The sequence below is a fragment of the Podarcis liolepis genome (assembly GCF_965112155.1).
Source record: "Podarcis liolepis genome assembly, chromosome: 5".
Taxonomy (NCBI): domain Eukaryota; kingdom Metazoa; phylum Chordata; class Lepidosauria; order Squamata; family Lacertidae; genus Podarcis; species Podarcis liolepis.
The window spans coordinates 87,394,078-87,415,730 of NC_139556.1; the positions used below are offsets into that span (position 1 = coordinate 87,394,078).

Consider the following 21,653-nt stretch of genomic DNA (forward strand, 5'->3'; position numbering starts at 1 on the left):
CTCAGGCAAACTGTGCTTTCTTTCACATTGTCTGTATCAAACAAACCAGATTTTAAATCCTTTTTTGCTAATCTTCCTTATTCCACATTTAAAACAAAAACAAAAACTCCAAACACAATCTTTTCCCAGTTTCTGTTTCAAACACTGCTACGGCTTATATCCAATGGCAGTCATACTCACAGTAGACCCACTGAAAAAAACCAGGCATGACTAACTTAGGTCCATTAATTTCAGTGGATCTACCCTGATATAATCCTGTTTTTCTGTCGGGGACTTCAGAGGTTTCAGCTGGGAAAACTGTGACCAGAGGCTGATATTGAGACAAACTGGGGTCATGAGTGCCTTAAACTGCTGAAGGGAAGAGGTGGAGGCAGATTTAGGGCAGTGTGACTGGTTCTGCCACACTGGGTGCCAAGCCCAGGGGGCACCACAGGGCGTTGCAACTATGATGTCATGAATGTAGCTGAATAGAAGGTGAGAGGTGGGGGCACAGAATTTGGCCTCACACAGGGCGCCCCTGAAAAAGGGAGTGCAACATTGTCCCTTGTGATTGGCAGGTACCATAAAGCTTCTGTATTGGCCAAGCCTGGTGTAAATACTAAGAACCTGGCCTTTCTGAAACATAGGAAGCTTCCTTCTCTCAAGTCAGACCATTGGGTTTTCTCTGCAAGGAGTGGCAACAGCTCTCCAGGACAGGAAATGCTAGCAGTTGAACTGGTCACCTTCTGCCTACCTGGTCAACCATCTTTTGCTTATTGTAGGCTTCAGCTTCTCAAGAAACCTCAGTTAGGTAAAATATTCTCAACATCTAGAATGCAGGGGTAGTCACCAATGGCCCTGCCCCACTTTTAAGAGCTACGTTTCTAAAACTAGAAGGGATAGATCTCTAGCCTGCCTGCCTGTGACATAAGAACTATCACCCTCCATGTGCTCCAAAATACTTGGTAGAATTAATATTGTTATTTCTCAACATTTCAGTACTGGGTTCTGACATTATTAATGGGTACAGCATGGTGGCAGGCAAGAGGGAAGCCTTGTTGAGCTTTCATTAAGATTAAGCACTGTCACCAAGACAAACCAATGAGAGTACTATTTCAGTACAGATCTAGAAATGTTACCCAAGTTCGTTATTACCTGGAATTTGTCCAACTGGTAATGCACAGATGTGTTATGAATTGAGTTTAATTTCCCCCGGAAGTTTTTCTCAAGCCTGGAATGTTAAAAGAACATTCCACACATGTGTAGTCAGCACTCAGGCTGCTCCCTACACTTCAAGAAGCTCTCACTGATCTCTGTAAATCTACATGATCTATAAAGCCACCTGATTTGTAAGACACATACACAAAAGATAATTAATGGTAACTACTGGCTCTGGATGACCTTCTCATTGGTTGTTGTGAACTATGTGACCAGACCACTTAATTAAGTTTTGTTAGGGATCTTCTCGGTTTGAGTTATTTCTCGGAACTGTTTCTTGCAAACATGTGTTTGATCCTTCCCCAACAAGATCTGAAACTTTCGCTTATTCCTGGATGCCTTTGTTTGGGGTGCTAGGATTCCTTAGTGGCTGGTGCTGGAAATTACAAATCCCAGGGGCAATACAATAAAGTGCATGCATGAAGCATCATTAGTGTGCATGGGTCAACATTAGGAGCTAGGAGAAAACTCTCAGAAAATCATGAGCTTTTACTGAAGCTTCCAAGGAAGATCATACATATCATGTCAATGTTGAACAGACTTGACCAGCCTCTCATTAAGTAGTACATCTGTATAATCAAGACACCACCCCATCCACATATTCTGAGCACATATATGGTACATACAGGCAGGAGACATATGAATTACAAAAGTTCCCACAACTTTCATTGTTTTCACCATCCAGAAACAAATCTGCAAGTCCCTGCTTAGATCTAAGAATTTGCATTTGTTATTTCCACAAATATTCACATGGATTCAGAGAATCATGACTGATGTCAGGATCTGAATCTCACATACATTCTCTCATTGATTACCAAAACAATATCAAGAATCTAAGTATATTTTTGCAAAAACAGAGCCTTGTGGCATCTTAAAAGCTAATAAATACATTGTGGCATTAAGTTTTCATGAGAGCTGTTTCATGCATCTAACAAAGAAGGCTCTGGCCCACAAACCAGTTGCTGCCGTAAATTCATTTGTTGTTAAGGTGCCACAAGACTCTGCTAATTTTTGCCAGAAGACTAATTTAGGAACATCTCTTAGAAAAGCCAAGGAAACAGGAAATTATTTACAAGGGGCAGAGCAAGGAGGATTGACATGTTTCCCTACACATGTTTCATAAGAGGAAGTTTTATGACAAAGCACTGAATGAATTACCAATGTAAATATTAAGAGATTTATTCTAATATGAATTCAGGGTGCCAATCCATATTTTGTGCCTGGCAACGCTAACACCTGTCTTGCTTATTCATTCATTGCTGCCTTGCTTATTCATTCATTGAGCCACATATGAAAGCCTGAACAGCAAGCCTGCAATTCAGAACCACCAAAATCCATGAAAGCTAATTATTAATAACTGAAAACGAGTGAACCAAATGCAGTGTTATTTTCATCGCTGAACCCTGCTGTACAAGGAGAGGCCAGGCCACACTAAACTGCACGTTAATAAGCATTATTTAATTAACAGATGAAGAAGCCCCTTCAAAAGCCGCCCTGGCAGATTTTGAACTTGATCTTCTCTCATTTGATGTCATGCAAGACCAGATAAATGACAAGTATTTCGAGAGTCTGCAAAGGCCCTTTCGAACAGCTGCACAGACTTCACCCCTTCTTTGCAGCAGGTTTCTCACTTAAGAAAAAAAACACGCTTCATTACATCGCCTCTTACTTGAGCTGCAAGGGTCTATTCAAAGAAGATAAGCCTCTTAGAAATGAAGTAGCGTTGAATATAGGTTTTGAGTGACGGCAGGAAGGTTTATCCATTCAACAGACAATACTGCTTTCTCTGCATTAATCTAGGAGGCGGACAATGATCTGTTTTTAAGGCCGCATCTCATCTCTTTTCCCACAGCAGAAGGTGATTAGAGTTAGGAAACAGGGACTGTGAAAGAAAACTGAGCGCTATCTCTCCAGCCCTCCTGTTTCCTGAATGGGGAGGAGGGAAGTTCTAGGCCAAGTACATCAATCACAGATTCACAATCAGGATGCTTCTGGTTTATCAGATGCTGCTGAACAGCCTGGCAAAGGTGAGGGTAGGGAGGGCATGACCCCCAACAAAGTAAATGCCGTGTTATCTTTGAAGATAATGACATGAGCATCATGAAAAGATTTCATTATAATTATTTATGATTATTCAGGGCTGCGATAAATCCTAAGTTTAGGTCCGTGGAGGAAGAGGAGATCAATTTGTGGCATGAACCTCGGTGACAAATTGGACTGCCAACTTTTCAGTGAGTAATTCCTGAATACCTTAGAGACTGCCTCCTCCCTTATCACATTTTTTAAAATCAAAAGACCTCCCTGACTGCAGCATCCACATTCCAAGTCCCCACAAGATGGATGTACATAAAAAGGATGCCTATGGGAAGCCTGCAAGCAGGACCTAAGCACAACAGCACACTCCCCAGTTACAATTCTCAGCAACTGGCATTCAGAAGCATGCTACCTCCGACTGTGGAGCTAGAACACATGGGATCACTCCTTAAACATATCTCATGCGGCACCATGTGACTAGCTTTAGCCTTGTAATGAGCTGCCTGTGGCTATCCTTCCCTTGTTCGGCAACTACTTTTGCCAAAGGGGTACACTGCAAATGGGGCAGGGGTGGGGAGGGAGGGTGGCAGGCCAAGTCCCCACCCTTCGAGAATGTCTGCAGCCAGGCCCCATTGCCACAGATGTTGTTCCCTCGCATTCTTCTTTGGAAACTGGGTTTAATGATTGAGATGCCAGGTTTTGCGGGACAGCAGTTATTGACCTGCACCATACACTCCTCTCATCTGCTTTTCCAGGGCTATGTTACTATTTCAACCAATTATCCATGCAGTTAGAACCAACAGGTAAGGTATCTATAGGTCAATGCTTGAGGACACGCCTAGCTTGCATACAAAACCCCAGATTGAGCCTCTGCATCTGCAGTTGAAAAAGGAGCCTCAGATAAAAGGGCTGAGAAAGGCCTCTGTCTGGGATATAGAACAGAGACTGCTAGTCAGAGTAAACAGTGGCAGGGTAGATAAATGAACCAATTCCCTGTTGGAAGTGCAACAGCAGGAATCATTCAGTTGGAATTTAAGGGGTTAATTCTGATCTCAGCATTAGTTAGCTACTGGGGGTAGGAGTGCAGGTATTGCTTAGCAACCAGGCAGAGTGGCATGATCTTTATTGAAGTAGTGTGTGCTCTGATTGGTTGTGTAGTTCTGAGGGAGTTCTTTCTGCCTATTTGGTTGAATGTCTTCCTGCTGTGTACAAGGCCTGAACTAAGGAAGACAAAACCTCTCTACTCCTTCCTCCTCAAATTATACACACTATCAGAACTTTATACAAATTATCAGGACTTATACAAATTAACAGGACTTTCCCTCTGGACTCTGTTTCCATTATTTAAGTAATTTTGCATAGTCAGAGGCAGCGTAAGATAATTTAGTATGTTTATACTTCTAGTGACTGCACAATTTTCCTTCCCCCTGCACAGTGCTCAACCAAGGCATGTTTGGCAATTCCCCAATAAGTCAGGCAACATCAAGCCAAAGATTGGAGTTCTGAAGGTTGATAAACGCATGAAAAAACCAAAGTCTCCACAAATTGTGCCACCTGCTGTAGAAAATAACAGACTTTCCACAGATAGAAAACAAAAGGAAGTAAAGGTACACTTGTAACCACAAAACCCAAAACCAGTAACTACTTATGAATAATGTTTATACACATGTGGATCTACAAAAAAATAATAATCAGTTTGTAGTACATCAAATGTTAAGTCTGCAGTGCCTTCTTTTCAGTGGAACATGTGGCCATCAAGGTATGTGTTCCACTGAAATCAGTGCAGTTTGGATACACCATTCAATTTACTTAGGATACGTCTCTTGGATGGAGGGAGGGGGACTTGGATTTTGGATGTGCCTAAAGGGGTACATATAGACCTATATATTTATGCCCCATGGGACAAACATGGGGAGCCTGTAGCTCTTTAGATGTTGTTAGACTACAGCTCGCATCAGCCCTGACCTTGGCCATGCTGGCTGGTGCTGATGGGAGCATATTTAAATAGCGGTGAAGAGCCATAGCTCTGTGGTAGAATGCCCAACTTACACACTATATATTTAAAGCACATGGATTGAAATTGTAGTTTTTAAGGGTGTTGGAACTTGTAGCTCTGTGAGGGGTAAACTATCATTCTCCAGATTTTTGAGGAAGACATGACTGTTAAAGTGACATAACAGTGCTTCAAATGTAAGATGTGGACATGACACTATCATCTCAAGTTATGGCTGGGAAGGACTTCAGAATGAAAAGCTGGATAGCCATTTCCAGTTAGTGTACAGTTACTGAACTAGATGGGCCAATGCTATGAGTCGGCTTCCTATGTCCCAATGAATACAATCAAAGCAACAACAAAAAATGAAAGCAAAATAGCAACAATACCTACTGCAAAGCAATTATTATACAGCAGAATTAAACACAGAGCAGTAGTTAATATTAATCTCAGCTAAAATTAGAGAAGTTTAAAGAAGACCTGGGAAAATAAAGAGAGTTTTGCCTGGTACCAAAATGATTTAGAAGGAAGCACCAGCCAGGCAAGCCTCCCAAAGGAGAGCACTTCTTCAATGGGGTATCATAGTTGAAAAGATCCTCTCAGTAGTTTTCAGCTACTTAATGCAGAGACACATGGAGATGGGCCTCTGACCTTTGTGAATTCCAATATGAGCTGACTTGATCTGCACCTAGACTAATGTGCTGATGAGAAAGCAATTATCCTTTGATAACTGCAATGTAGTTCTCAGATAAATAGATAGAAATACACAAACACACACATTTTAAAATGTGTATTTTGAGAGAAAATACATTCAAAATATGTATTTAAATGCAAAATGTTCATACACAGCTTAAAAAGTTTGCAGATTAATGTGGAAATGGGATGGAATGTACAAAAATGACCACATGAATCACATATAAACTCATCCAGACATTCCTTAGTGTGTGTTTTTCTTGTATATTTTTAACCCAAATAATAGATGCCTTCTTGGTTTTCTAAAATCAGTGCAGAACATTATTGCAATGCAAGTGCTTATAACAGATAGACTAAGCCTTCAGGAATGGAAGAAACGTGGGAGAACTCTAGCAGCAATGGATCCTTGCAGCAGGAAGACAAGTATGTCCATAGTTTCTCCTGTGAAATATTGGCAGGCATAGCAATATCATCCGCAGATTTATTTATAAAATTTAGGAGAGCCATGCTGTACAAACCCAGCTACCATAGATATGGTTTGTTGTCACTTTCTATCTTCCAGCTTCATGCTTCGGCCTGTGTAACTGCACCTCTTCAGTGAATGGCCTTTTGTTATTCTTATCTCAGGGCCTCCGCATTCCTCAAAACACATCTGTCACAGCACAGCGTGATAACCAGTTGCTAACAACTCCTGTGCATCAACTTCCCTATCTCACTGAAAGACACTGACCTCCCAGGAAGAGACAAGGCAAGCCAAGGAAATGTTCTGTGTATCAGAGTCTGCCTTATTTACCTAGTCAGCACCCTGCTATTTACAGTATTTTGTTTGCCAGCTGCAGTCACAGACCCTAATGTTGATTTTTTAAAAAAAAACAAACCATAGAAGCCTTAATAGTATTGTCTTGAGAAGTTATATCTCACTACAGGAAATGGTGCTACAGACATAGCAAACAGGTTTTTGGTTGTTTCAATCATTCCCTCATTATAAAGTCCAGCCAGTTAAGAATCCTATTCATTTGCTCACCCTGTCATCTTGATCGCATTTGAATGTCTGGGGAGCAGGAGGTGCTTAGCGGGCCATGGTTTTCAAAAGTGGGGGCAGAAAAGTCTAGGCAATGTGTTGGAGACACTGAAAGTTTTCATTTTGACTCCTTAATGAGGCCGACCTTTGACCAAAGCTGATGAGTTCCATACCTGTCCTGGTGTGTTTTCTGAAAACATTTGACATGGGTTGAAGCTTTGACGGGGGGTGGGGGGTGGATATGACTAATGAAGTCTAGGTATAAAAATAATGGGCTGCAATTGCAAGTCATTTGCGTGAAACCAAACTCCTTAAAAAGTTGTCTCTGCTCACTTTCTGTTTTCTAAATGAGTCAATAATACGAATCAGATGGCTCCAAGGACTAGACCTCCAAATATTTCCTCTCTCAGTCTCCTTTCTATAAATTAGCTGCCATTTTGTGCAATTTTGCTTGCCTCCGGGCATGCCTTAAATTGGTCTGTAGCTACTAAATGGCTGGAGCTATTGCAAAACATGTAGGCTAATACATAATGCCTCATTTTTTGTTAAATGTAGAGTAACAGCTCTTCTTGTGAGGTCAAGAGGCCCATTTTGCTACTACTCAGAAATACACGACAATTATATGCAAAGTGGTGGTAGGAAAAATATTGAGTATATGATTTCTGCTAGAAGTTAAAGAAGATCAAAAGGTAGCACAGACTTTTCACCATCTCATTCTGCTTCCTTTGAGGGAAATTATCCCAGCCTCCATTTGCTGGGTTGACCCTTTCACATCTGCGTATCTCCTTCTGAAAGTCATACAAGGGGGGGAGGGACCCTAGTTAGTGATTTGAGCAAGACATTAGAGGCCCCACATACAATGAGCCACATCCTAGCCAGTTCATCCCTCTGCCACTTACAGAGATTACGTGATCTTCCTTCTTATAAACCTAATGTATAAATGATTTCCTGTTGCAAAAGACAGGGAATCACTTCTCAGAAGAAATCTTAGACCATTTTAGAAATGAGTTGATCTCCTACAAGCCAATGGAGAAATAACTTACTTTAGGAGGCAAAAATAGTGTGAGTTCCTATACTGGGTTTCTTAAAACATATATGCAAAAGGTTTTTTTATGATGTCAAGGAAGCCAGAGTCTTATGGTTTGTGTTTGATGTCATAGTTTTATGTATTTAGCACAAAGGCACACTTCTGTCCTTTTGTCCTTCTCATAATATTAGAACCTGGGATTATTGAGTGAAATGAAAAGGTTTTCGATTTAGGAAGGCAAAAGGAAGTACATATTCAAATAATGTGTACTGTATTTGATTGTGGTGATGAATCCTATAGTTTAACCCAAATTAATATGGATTTGGTGAACAACTGTTCTCCACCTTCTCCTGTCCCAAGGATCAATTAGAAAAATTTACTTATATTCCTATGCCCTGGATACGCTTTTTGAATGCATTTTATCTCAAAAAACACATTTTTAAAATGCATTGTGGTGTGTGTGTGTGTGTGTTTTTGAGCCAAGAACTCCATTGCAGAATGTGAAGAAGTGTGTAACTACATTCGCATCAGCACATTAGTCTAGGAAGTATGGATCAGCTCAATTTTGCACTGAAATTCACATATCTCAGAGGCCCATCTTCAAATGACCCTGAAATACGTAGCTAGAAACCAGTGAGAGAGCCTTTTCAGCTATGATGCCCCAATTATGAAGTGCTCCCTTTTGTGAGTACTGTGCCCATTTCTGGGTACCACAGTTTAATAACGACACCAACAAACTGGAGTGAATCCAAGGGAGAGCAACAAAAATAGTGAGGATTCTGGAAACAAAATTTTATGAGAAAAGACTGAAGGAGTTGGGCATGTTTAGTAAAGAAGAGGTAATTAAGAGACAATATAGCAGAGCTGTCACACAGATTATGTACCAAATTTACTTTCTGTTGAGCCAGAGGGTAGGACCCAAATCAATGGGTTCAGAGAGGCTGATGTCTGTTTGGACTAGTGGGGCAGAAAGCGGGGGCAAGCCCATAGCTGTCAACGTTTCCCTTTTTTAAAGAGAAATTCCCTTATTCCGAATAGGATTCATCGCAAGAAAAGGGAAAAGTTGGCAGCTATGGACAAGCCAGACCGGGGGGGGGGGGCCAATTGGCATGGGCCTACAATTTTGAGGAGGATTTCTGAGTTCCCTTGATAGAGGCTAAGGGTGACCCTTTGGTAAAAATTATTGAAATGGGGCCTAGCCTACTATCAGCTTCGCATGGCACTAAAGAGGGAGATCCACAGCAGGAGGAGCCAAAGCCAGTGATAGGCAGAGCCAACTAATTCTAGTTTTGTCCTCCAGCTCCTGCCTGCAGAGTTCTACAATGGCAACACTGAGATTAAGGAGGAATAAGATGACCAAAACTACCCCCTGGACTGGAGGAAGGCAGGTAGGCAAGTAGGGTTGGTGAACAGAGGTTGGTGGAACAGCACCCCATTAGTCCTAATGGACCAGCCTCCTCTGAATGGGTTCAAATTACACACACAGAGAGAGGGGGGGGTTAAATAAACATTCAGAAGAATTTCCTGGTGATATGAAGTGCTCAAGAGGGAAGTAGACCACCTCAGAAGATGGTGGGCTCTCCTTCGCTAGAGGTTTTTAATCAAAGGCTAGATGACCACTTATGCTGTAGTAATGGATTTCCTGCACTAGCAGGAGATTGGACTATATGACTTTTGTGGCTCCTTCCTGCTCTAAGATCCTCTGCATCCATTGTAGGTAATTGTGAGGAGGTGGGTTGTCTGGATTCACAAGAACATAGGGACTGCTTTCCGGGAACAGAGAAAGGTGCAAAGGTCCATTTGAGTGCAAACCTAGCCAGCTAGATGTCTCTGGATGTTCAGAGCTAAAATGAGAATAGCCACTTCCCCACATGTTATAATTGTGTGGCTGTTTAATTATTATATAAAAACTGGGGGTTAAAATGTAGAAAGGATAGGTGGGCTAAACCATCTTCACCTGCTCACCATAGTGTAGTGGAAAATTCAGAAGGATCCCTTCATGATAGTTTTAGTCCTGCCCTTCACAGCTATGCCCCTTCTAAGATTATACAATCTTCTATGACTATATAATAATTTTATATTTATACAATAATAATAATTGGAGCTGCATTGCAATGATTGCTACTCATATCAATGTACAGTACTGCATTTCACCTAGATCTACTATTTTCTATATACATACCCTGAGCAAATGATTTAAAGAGCTCCAGCATCTCTTATTGGAGTGGCTTAAGTTGTGTTTTCTGAGAAGTTCCATTGTAAGTAACAGAACTTGCACACCATTTTCTTGAAATTGAAGCACCTTGTGTTTTCAGAACTCCAAAATGCTTAGCTTTGAATCACACGGTGACTAAAAGCCTCTCCTTTCATGCTGACTGGGTGACTCTAGGATGCTGGAGACAGGAACACTGCAGAGATTCTGCTGCAGAAATAGTAATGGGTATTCAACCCCATGTGACCCCAGACCACAACACCCCTACTCTCCACAAACTGTCTCCCCATGCCATTTCTCACCTAGGGCTACAAGACTAGATAAAGGAAAATATGAAAACTGGAGGAGCTTGGACAGGAAAAAACATAATGGATCAGGCCCTTCTAATCAAGCATCCTGGTCTCACAGTCACCAACCAGATGCCCATGGGAAGCACATGTGTCTCTTCTGTGCTTTAAGCTACCCCTGCCCTTCCCTGCTTTGAAGGTATTCAGCACAAGCTACATGCCAACACATTGGTTATGCTGCCATGCGATTAGAGCCCCTCAAGCAATGCATGACAGTCACGCCTCCATTCCCTGCCCCTTGACTCTTCAACAGGACTTCTCAGCAAGGCCAAGTTTGCACTGAGGAGGAGGATCAGTCACTTATGCTGTTAATAAATGGGAAGAAGGGGAACAATGTAGAAGGCTGTGGCTCAACTATGTTCAAGTCAACATGCCCTCCTAAATGGAATGGCAAAAGTGTCTACAAGAAGGTGCACATTTTAATTCAATTTTGCACTGGACCAGATATGTTTGACCAGATATGTGGAATGTGAGAAATTGTGTACATATGCACTTTACATTTCTGCATTTACTGTTGTTAGTATTTAAGCTTTATTGACAGTAAGTCAACAGCAATGTTGTGTAAAACTCATATAACTCCACATGGCTGGCTCAAACATTTTACTGCCTAGGTTTCAAGCAACTCAGAAATGTTGCTTTGATCATGTCCCGTCCCCCCGTCCCCCTTGATTCATTTTGTTTATTTCCAGCAAATTCTGGGCATTTTTCCATAGGACACTACAAATAGCATTTTTTTGCTGTTATAACCAGGGATCGCTTTCTAAAAAGAACAGTGTTAGGGCTGACCTGTGCTTCTGTCTCCTAGATAGAGCATAGGCACACAGCCAAATCAACTAATAATAATAATAATAATAATAATAATAATAATAATAATAATAATTTATTATTTGTACCCCGCCCATCTGGCTGGGTTTCCCCAGCCACTCTGGGCGGCTTCCATAGAAACCAAAAATACAGTAAAGTATCACAGATTAAAAACTTCCCTGAACAGGGCTGCCTTAAGATGTCTTCTGAATGTCAGGTAGTTATTTATCGCTTTGACATCTGATGGGAGGGCGTTCCACAGGGCGGGCGCCACTACTGGAAGTTCCCACTACTGAGCAGTTCCACTACTGCCTGGTTCCCTGTAGCTTTGCTTCTCGTAATGAGGGAACCGCAAGAAGGCCCTCGGCGCTGGACCTCAGCGTCCGGGCAGAACGATGGGGGTGGAGACTCTCCTTCAGGTATACTGGGCCGAGGCCGTTTAGGGCTTTAAAGGTCAACACCAGCACTTTGAATTGTGCTCGGAAACATACTGGGAGCCAATGTAGGTCTTTCAAGACCGGTGTTATGTGGTCTCGGCGGCCGCCCCCAGTCACCAGTCTAGCTGCCGCATTCTGGATTAGTTGTAGTTTCCGAGTCACCTTCAAAGGTAGCCCCACGTAGAGCGCATTGCAGTAGTCCAAGTGAGAGATAACTAGAGCATGCACCACTCTGGCGAGACAGTCCGCGGGCAGGTAGGGTCTCAGCCTGCGTACCAGGTGGAGTTGGTAGACAGCTGCCCTGGATACAGAATTGACCTGCGCCTCCATGGACAGCTGTGAGTCCAAAATGACTCCCAGGCTGCACACCTGGTCCTTCAGGGGCACAGTTACCCTATTCAGGACCAGGGAGTCCTCCACACCAGCCCGCCCCCTGTCCCCCAAAAACAGTACTTCTGTCTTGTCAGGATTCAGCCTCAATCCATTAGCCGCCATCCATCCTCCAACCGCCTCCAGGCACTCACACAGGACCTTCACCGCCTTCACTGGTTCTGATTTGAAAGAGAGGTAGAGCTGGGTATCATCTGCATATTGATGGACACCCAGTCCAAACCCCCTGATGACCTCTCCCAGCGGCTTCATATAGATGTTAAAAAGCATGGGGGAGAGGACGGAACCCTGAGGCACCCCACAAGTGAGGGCCCAGGGGTCTGAACACTCATCCCCCACCACCACTTTCTGAACACGGCCCAGGAGGAAGGAGCGAAACCACTGTATGACAGTGCCCCCAGCTCCCAGCCCCTCTAGACGGTCCAGAAGGATGTTATGGTCGATTGTATCAAAGGCCGCTGAGAGATCCAGCAGAACCAGGAAACAACTCTCACCTTTGTCCCTAGCTCACCGGAGATCATCAACCAGCGCGACCAAGGCAGTTTCAGTCCTATGGTGAGGCCTGAATCCCGATTGGAAGGGATCCAAATGGTCCGCGTCCTCCAGGCGTGCCTGGAGTTGTTCAGCAACCACACACTCAATCACCTTGCCCAAGAATGGAAGATTTGAGACTGGGCGATAGTTGGCCATACTGGCCGGGTCTAAAGATGGTTTTTTAAGAAGCGGTTTAATGACCGCCTCTTTCAGCGGGTCTGGGAATGTTCCCTCACAGAGGGAAGCATTCACCACCCCGCAGAGCCCATCGCCCAGTCCTTCCCGGCTTGCTTTTATTAGCCAGGATGGGCAAGGATCAAGGAGACAGGTGGTTGGTTTCACGCGTCCAAGCAGCCTGTCCACATCCTCGGGGGTAACGGATTGAACATATACTTGGCAAACACAGACTGAGCTGCTTGTGTCGGACTGGTAATCCTGGAATTGATTTGCTATTTGCAATTCAATCCAAATTTACTATAGCACTGAAAAGTTCACTGAAGTGGGATGATTATGATAGGTATAAGGAAAGACGGGCACATGGCAAATAAATTACGGTACACAGCATCTTCAGCACAAGTAGAAAGCTCACATTTCATCAACCCATATCACCATGTGCCCACATCTCCAATACAGAAAGAGAACCTTAGCGAAGTAAGCAGCTGAACTAACCTAAAACTGGCTCAAAAATTTGACATATTAGTTTTAATTTTGAGTAAAAAACGAAAGATCCAACATGCTCATTTTGTAGGAGGAAAAGCACATTCCATAGTGATGTCTGTGTAACAGATGAGACTCTTGAATAAATCAGAATTATTTATGTATTTGTTCATCCAGTCATTTGTGTGGCTTTTGAAGAGTAATGGAGAGAGACCTAAAAGTCTAGGTACACATATATATGCATACATGTGCACACATACACAGATTACACAAACATTTTTTAAGAGGAGGTTTGGCTTACTCACCCTTGTTTTTCAGGCACTTTAAATGGAAAGGCTAAGAAAACTCACAATTTCCATTGCAGGTACATTTTCCATAGTTAATTAAACACTTCCCTACCCCTATACCCCACATAAGTAATAGACTTTTCTCTTGGAACGGACATGGTTGCAAATGAGGATCAAGTCAAAGAGGGCATTCTTTGTGATTACATGTAAAAAAAAAAATCCATGTTTTTCCAGTTTAAGAATAAATTATTTACCACATCCTAAGGCAAAGAGCAATATGTGTATGCTCAATCTTGGTGTGTTTTCCATACCTGCTTGGTCTCGGTCAGCAGAATAAACAGTGAGCAAGTGAGTAGAGAAATCACAGTTGTGAAGAGTCCCATTTAATTGAGAAATTTAAAGGTATATCCTCATAAAGGGTCACCTTCCAGTATATACCTTCATAGTAAACCAGTTACCTCATCCTGCCAAGAGGACCTTCCTTTTCATTCCATTCTCACATATTGATAAGAATTATTCAAAAGTGTCCAAAGCATGACTCATCATGTTGTATGACTTTTAAAAAATAAAAGTAATAATGAAAAGCGGCTTGACTCAAGATCATCTGATAACTCATTATCTTCTTCCTGTTTAGTCTGAGGGTGAGTTTACATAATCAGTTCCACAGAGAAATGTCACAAGGTCCTTGTAATTGTGGTTACATTCATTTGAGGTGAAACAGAAATACAGCCAAACAAACACTAGGACTACTTTTCAGTGCGACAAATTTTCAAATACTTTCCAGGGTAATGGATGCTCTTCCAGTGATGAGTGCAATGCAATATGTGCAATGCAGGAGTCTAACATGATGCACTCCAGATGTTGTCTTGGACTGCAACTCCCATCATTCCTGACCATTGGACATATTTGCTGGAGATGAGTGGAGATGGAGCCCAACACATCTGGAAGCCACCATGATAGCTATCCCTGATATGTCTGGTATGAAAACTCTATACCTTAGGCCAAAATGGAGTAGAACCAAACTGTTCAGTTCTTCTCCTTTAAAAAAAAGGTGGGGGACTAGAGGACACATCGAGAAGACCATCTTCAGGTGTTCCATTTAAGCTCATGATGAGAAGAAACACATGGAGCTAACCCCTCAGTGACACTGCACTCACCATACCCACTCCCGAGCTAGTGTGTAAACATTAATATCAGCATTAATATCTCAAGGACCACCTCTTCTCATATGAACCAACCTGGAATCTGTGCTCACCATCTGAGACCCTTCTTCGTGTGCCCTCTCCACTAGAGGTCCAGAGGGTGGCAACACAAGAATGGGCTTTTTCCGAGGTGGCTCCCCACTTGTGGAATGCTCTCCCCAGGGAGGCTCGCCTGGCACCTTCCAAGGCCTTTGGCTAATTAAACAATCTATGGCCTTTTAAAGTGGTGGGGTGTTTTTGTTTGCTTTATGTTATGTATTTTTTGTGAATTTTAACCACTCTGTGAGCCTTGGATGAAAGGCGGTATAAAATTATTATTATTATTATTATTATTATTATTATTATTATTATTATCATCATCATCATCATCATCATCATCATCATCATTGAAAGCTGCCTTAGTTGTGCAGTGTTTCCAGTTATCGATGAATGTGTATTTAGCATATGCATATCTCATCTTTAAGAAATATTTCCTAACAAGGTGACAAACACAAATATACAATCTAAGCATACAACAGGAACATATAATGTAATGACCCATACTGTTAAAATATCTAATAAGGGTTCCTGTTCTCCTATTGGAGAAACTCTAAGGGTAGGTAAAGCAGCTCCCTTCAGACTAATGCTGATTATACCCTAGTCAGGGGGTGCATCTGATATACACTGTGTCATTGAGAAGGTAGCTGTTCTCCTCTGAAGACGCTTTGCTAAGGTGAAATAGTATATGGTGCTACTATGAGAGATTAAGGCAAGAGTTCACTCTTTGATATGAGAGTTCTAAGCAGAACCTGGGAATTTTGAAGCCTAAAGACAAGAATTGCAACCTGATCATCTGGCAGCAATGAAGAAGATCATCATAAACTCGATGGATGACTACCAGGATGTTTGGCAGAATACATTGTATTTTCAAGAATTAGAGAGTGGGGTATATGTGCCATAAACCTTTCCTTAGAAAGAAGACTAAAAGAAGAATATTTAACTGAATTATTTAAAACTGATCGCTCAGGAGTTCTTATTCATGTGAGTAGCCCTGCTAAAATTCATTCCACCAATAAGGACTCCTTCTCTGATTAAATGGTTTCAGGATCAGGCCCTTAATTACTTTTTTAAAAGTACACTACCCACCAACAGTTACCTAATTTAGCAGAATATATTAGCTCTATGCTGTATAAATCATAATTAAAGCTGTTACCTTACCTATTATACCCTCAAGAAATGCCCCATTAAAGTTAAATAGTTTCTACAAGCAATTTTATACATTATATAAGAGAGCATGTACATGTATATACAGTGTGGTTTAGAATTAGTTTGCATGTTCTTTAAAGAACTATCTATTAAATCAAAATGGTGCAGAATTTCATTACTGTAAGATGTTTTTTAATGTCCCAAAAGCTCAGGCTGTCCCCTAGGAATGTATCTGCTAGAGGCTGCCTTCTTATAATACAATTTATTGCTTACAATCACAACTAAAGTATTTAAGCATTTGCAGAGGTTGTCATAAGTGCTTTTGTTATTTTCTGTCAAATTCAAGGCTACACTTAATACAGTTAACTGTAGTCATTTCATTTCAAAACTCAAGAATCCAATTCTCAAACATTTACAACAATATATAAATTCAGTTACTTTGGTATAGGGTATGTATGCCGCTGAGAAAACCCTATTTCAACAAAAAGGGTGCAATGGGGAGGAGGCCAAATAGAAGCTGCTTTCAAAAGTAAGCTTTATTTCTAATAAAACTAGCCTGGTTTCAAATAATATTTTCTGCTGGATTCTTCAATGGACATATCATTTCATATGTTATGTTTTAACAGATGCCAAATGCTTCCATCTCTGGGGTTCCATTTATATCTTTCCTTATACTTTGTCAAACCTTTTGTAAATGCAAAACAATGGTTCATTTGGATTACTCACAGAGGACAGAACTGCATTAAACAAATACTCTCTCTCTCTCTCTCTCTCTCTCTATATATATATACACACACACACACACACACACACACACACCAGACATCCCTTTAGATTTTGTAGCAAATCTAAAGGGGAGAAAGGGGAAAACTGAACATATTCTGCATTTATTGTTCTAACACTGTTAACAAGCAAATGGCAGATGCAAATGTCACAAGTAAAAAAAAGAAAAACATATTAAATGGGAAAATACCCTGCTTTCACTGAATGTTGATCCTGTGCATTAAAAAAGAGAGAGTAAAAGAAATAAAGCTGACAATCCAAAGTCTAGCAATGTTTATTATCACCCTTGACAATATATTATGAATTAAAACACTAAGATTTTATTGCGGCAGCAATCAAAATACGGTAATCTCCTGTTTCTCATATGTAAAAAATATTTCAAAATATTAAAAGTCACTGGCAAGTAGATGCAAAAAAGTCACTGGCAAGTAGATGCAAAACCACGCATTTACTGAGCATGCCTTCTGATACATTTACAATTAAGTTATAGTGAAGATGTCGAAAAGATTAAAAACAGTAGCAAGCGTTATTCTCAAACAATGGATAGTGGAGGCATTTTGTTTGTTTTTTTCTGAATTAAAAATGGAGACATGTTTCACTCTTACACATCCCAGAATACACATTACATGTCTAGAGCAGAAACACATGAAAAGTTCCATGGGGATCCTATGAGGGTGGTATTTTGGCAACACCTCTACATTGAGTGTGATTAGCATAACCACTGACACTTCACAGGTAAAAATAGGAGCTCACTTGCAAGGATGGGCAAATCTCTCAATTTCTCTCAGTTTCTCCGTTTACCAATCTTAAATTCATTTCTCCACATTTCAACTTTTTATAATAAAAAGGTTCTCATGAAAATGCAACAGCATTTTAAGGTACATTTATCCCAACATACATATTTTATGTGCAATTTTCTTTCAATAGCATGCATTTTTGTATGTTATTTTTATTAATATATGCATGAAATGCACACTTTACAGTAATATGTGATGTCTGTACACATTACTTCTCTTCAGAGAAGAGTGAATATTGAAGGTTGACTATTTCAGTTCACATCTGTTTCAGAAGGGGCAAATTACGTAAGTTTGTCTTTAAATACAAACAGAAACTCATTTCTCCCACATCCCTACTCATTTGTAATATCCCTATCCTCGCTCCAAGGATCTCTGTCTAAGGGCCTTTGCCTTTAATTCCCTGAAAGTCCTCCTCTCTCTCTGCATTCATTATTGCAACAATGAACCATCCTGAACTTCTCTAAACTCTTTTGTCAACCATTCAAAATAAGCCTCATGTTTCTGTGAAATTGCAAATTACATGTCCTACTACATAACACCTCAGTGTTCATACAGGTGTATTTACTTTTATGCACAGTTATTTATTTATTTAAAGTTTGTATATACTCCCTTCAAGGGCATAGCTCTAACAAGGTGACATACAACAATGAGCGGGGATCAATTAAGATATATTTGAATGGTCAAACCATAAAACACAGTATTGTAAGGAAGCACATAGTCTCAGGAATTAGCATCATACAAACATTGTGAAAGAAATGCAGTCTGGAACAAATGAGCTCTCAAGGGACATTCAAAGGCTTGTATTGAATGGGCCATGCATAGTACTGCAGGAAGGGAGTTCAACAACCATGCGGCCACCACTGAAAAGGCCCTATCCCCTTGCTCTCACCAACCTAGCTGGCACTTAAGAATGACCTCTGTAGCTAATCTTAATAAACAAGGCACACACAGCACAGAGCACAATCCTATACCTGTTTACTTGGAAATCAGTTATTTTATGCTCAATAGGGTTCAATCCTTATTGTAAGTATATTTAGGATTGCTGCCTTAATCAGAGGTTTTCAGAGATCTCAGAATAGGAGCTAGATCCTGAATAATAACTATGTTAGCAACTCACCCTAACAAAATTGTAACAATATATCCCCAGAAAGCAACATAGAGACAAAATAGGGAAAGTTATTACCTGGGACAGTTGCCAGAAAAAAATAGACGGTCACTCTCAGATAGGGATAGTGGGAGCTTATGGATTAGATCAGTCACGCCCAATACCAAGATACAACAGATCTATGTGCCGTCATGGGAGGCACACCCAGGATGTCAGAATCCTTACATTACTGTACTGTATTAGCTTTTTCCGGCAAACACACTTGTGATTCTCTCAAGTCATCCTAGCGTGCCCCAGAATGGTTGCCCTATATTGGCACAAAAATGGATTCAAAAATAGCAGCTAGCATTTCCTTGTTTGATTATTACTATTTTCTTCTGTTTTTAATTTTTAAACAGCTGTATAGCTACATAAACAGGAGTATTTCCTGGCATCCTCTACACATCAAACCAAATGTATTTTCCAATATTAAACTTCTACATTCCACTCCATCATTATGGCTCTGAATAAGCTGCAAGTTCACAGAACTGGTCGTTTTTATAGCAATGTGTGATCATATATATATATATATATATATATATATATATATATATATATATATGGCACGCTTTATTAATACAAAGCCACCCTTCTAAAACATTAGCACATTACATGTTCAAGTACAGTATATCGAATTGCAGGTGCTTAAAAGCTGCCAAGACAAATGGAAGGTTTTCTGCCAGCTTCTTTTTTTTCATTCCCCCCCAGGAGGGATTAAATTTCTTACTAAACTTGTGGCAATGAACATAAAATATAATAATAATTGGTTGACATTCCTATCATGGCTTTTTGTCCTAGACCTTATGCCAGTGAAATAAGGAGTTAAAAGACTTTTCAAATGTGCACTACTACAGGAAAAAAAGAAGTTGGTTGATTACTGATACACTTTTAAAAGAATGATAGATTCCAAAGCAAACTGATCAACTTAACTTGAAGTAAGAGAAAGGAAGAAAGAGAAAGGTCTCTACAACCAATCAAACTGAAATGCCAGAGCAGAGGGCAAAGGGGTATGGAAACTGAGAAGATAGACTTCCAAGTCCTTTCCTGAAAGTGCTTGGATTTTGAGGAGAGTCCAACCTCCGCTGACAAAAGTGTCTTTGTATTGCGACACTGGGGAGAATGAAGGAGAGCTCAGGAAACCCAATGAAAACAGGCCAGGCCTTGTACATTAGACCCCATGGAGAATTTTGAATCATAGGAGCTGCAGACAAGCACAGTGTATGTAATGCCAAATTAAAGACCACCAAATATGGGCAGCATCAGAGCAACTGAGGGTCAGATGTGCTCGCCACGTTCAGGAGAGAGCTTTGTGTTGCTACTCAAATCACCTTTCTTGTCTACAACTTGAGCTTATAAAATGCTTTTGGGGAGGGGCAGGGGAGAGGGGGGGGAAGCAAGAGCCAAGGGGCCTTCATTTTATAGCATTTACTGGCTTCACAGTTTGAGGATCTTTTTCTCAGTTAAAAGAAATGATTCTTTAAAAGGACTTCTTCCTCTTTGTTGCTATTCAAACACGACAGGTCTTTGAAACCGAAGCTGGAGATCTGGTCAATCTGATGTATAGATAAAGTAATCTAAGCAAGTGTGTGCAGTCACTTATAAACTGCGCTGGCAGGAAAAGAAGGCTTCTCTTTGTATAATTATGTCTTAGATGAGTAGTTTCATTATTTAATTATTGACTGAAAAATATGGTTAGTATTATTTGCTCAGTATATTAAAAAAAAAACCAAAAAAATCAATAATCAAAACTTTAAAAAAAACCTTGCGGTCTCATAATCTGTTACACTAATAAAAAGAGAGTACCGGTATATACTAAAATATAGCCAAGAGTTGTCAAGTAAGAGCTTTACCCTTGAGGATTTGACCACTCTCTGTTCCAACATTTCTTTCTGCTGTTGGCAAATTAAAATCCCTCATCATTTGTCTTAATGCGGAGATGGAGAGCCTGTGGTCTCACAGATGTTGTTGGAATCCTACTCCCATAGGCTTCAGCCAAGCATGCCCAACAGTCAAGGTTGATAGGAGAATTTGGGGGACCTCAGCATCTCATTCTATGCTGATCAGCATTAAAGCTCATCAAATTATCAAGAGTTGACTGTGTTACTCTTTTCTCATTTTCAAATGTTGAGATTTATTCATTATATGTACATCTAGATGTTTTATGGGGCTTCCAGTGGTTTCTCATCCAAACTACTGATCAGGTCTATACCCACCTAACATAAGAATGTAACAGCCCTAATGGGTTAAACTAGTAGTTTTCAACCAGTGTGTCGTGGCACCCTGGGGTGCCTTGAATGATGCTCAGGGGTGCCGCAGGGGGGCCTTCCTTCCCTCCCTTCTTTGATGCCCTCTCATGTCTCTGCCTCCCAAAGGCTTGCATAGCTGTTTGTTGCAGCAGCCCTGGCTACAAGCTCCGCAGTCAAATGGTGCCTCTGGGGCTGGCCAGGGGGTGCTTCCCAGGCCCTTATGGAGCAGTGTGAGGAGGCACCTCTCTTTGGGGTGTGGCGGGGGCAGCTCAGAGATCAGGCGTGGCAGCTGCACCTGCCTAGAGGACTCCCAAAGATAAGGGAGAGAATATGAGGCTGAGGGCACACTCCACAAGGGAGGGTTTTTGAAAAAAGTTGACAGGCTGCCAGGCAAGGGGTGACATAACTGGGCTCCTGAGCCCACAGGGGTGCCGCAGAACAAAGGTAGTTGGTCAAGGGAGCACTGGACCCAAAAAGGTTGAAAACCTCTGGGTTAGACCAAAGGCCCATCTAGTTCTGCATGCTGTTCTCATGGTAGTCAACCAGATTTCTATAGGAAGCCCGTAAGCAGAATCCGGGTGCAACAGTACTCTTGCTGCTGCTGATACGCAGCAATTCACATTTAGATATTTGTCTAATCCTCTTTTAAAGCCATCCAGGTTG

At 41.2% G+C, this 21,653-nt stretch overlaps 1 protein-coding gene and 1 long non-coding RNA gene across 19 annotated transcripts in view; one reads left to right on the plus strand and one right to left on the minus strand.

Moving 5' to 3' along the window:
- The window catches only part of MECOM (MDS1 and EVI1 complex locus), a 464,332-nt gene that overhangs the window by 390,419 nt on the left and 52,260 nt on the right, over window positions 1-21,653 (minus strand). The window lies entirely within an intron of this gene.
- The window catches only part of LOC310707511, a 55,044-nt gene continuing 41,891 nt past the window's right edge, over window positions 8,501-21,653 (plus strand). Inside the window, exons 1-2 of the long non-coding RNA XR_014526528.1 lie at window positions 8,501-8,649; window positions 9,266-9,353. This is a non-coding gene — a long non-coding RNA (uncharacterized lncRNA). The remainder of the gene's footprint in view (window positions 8,650-9,265; window positions 9,354-21,653) is intronic.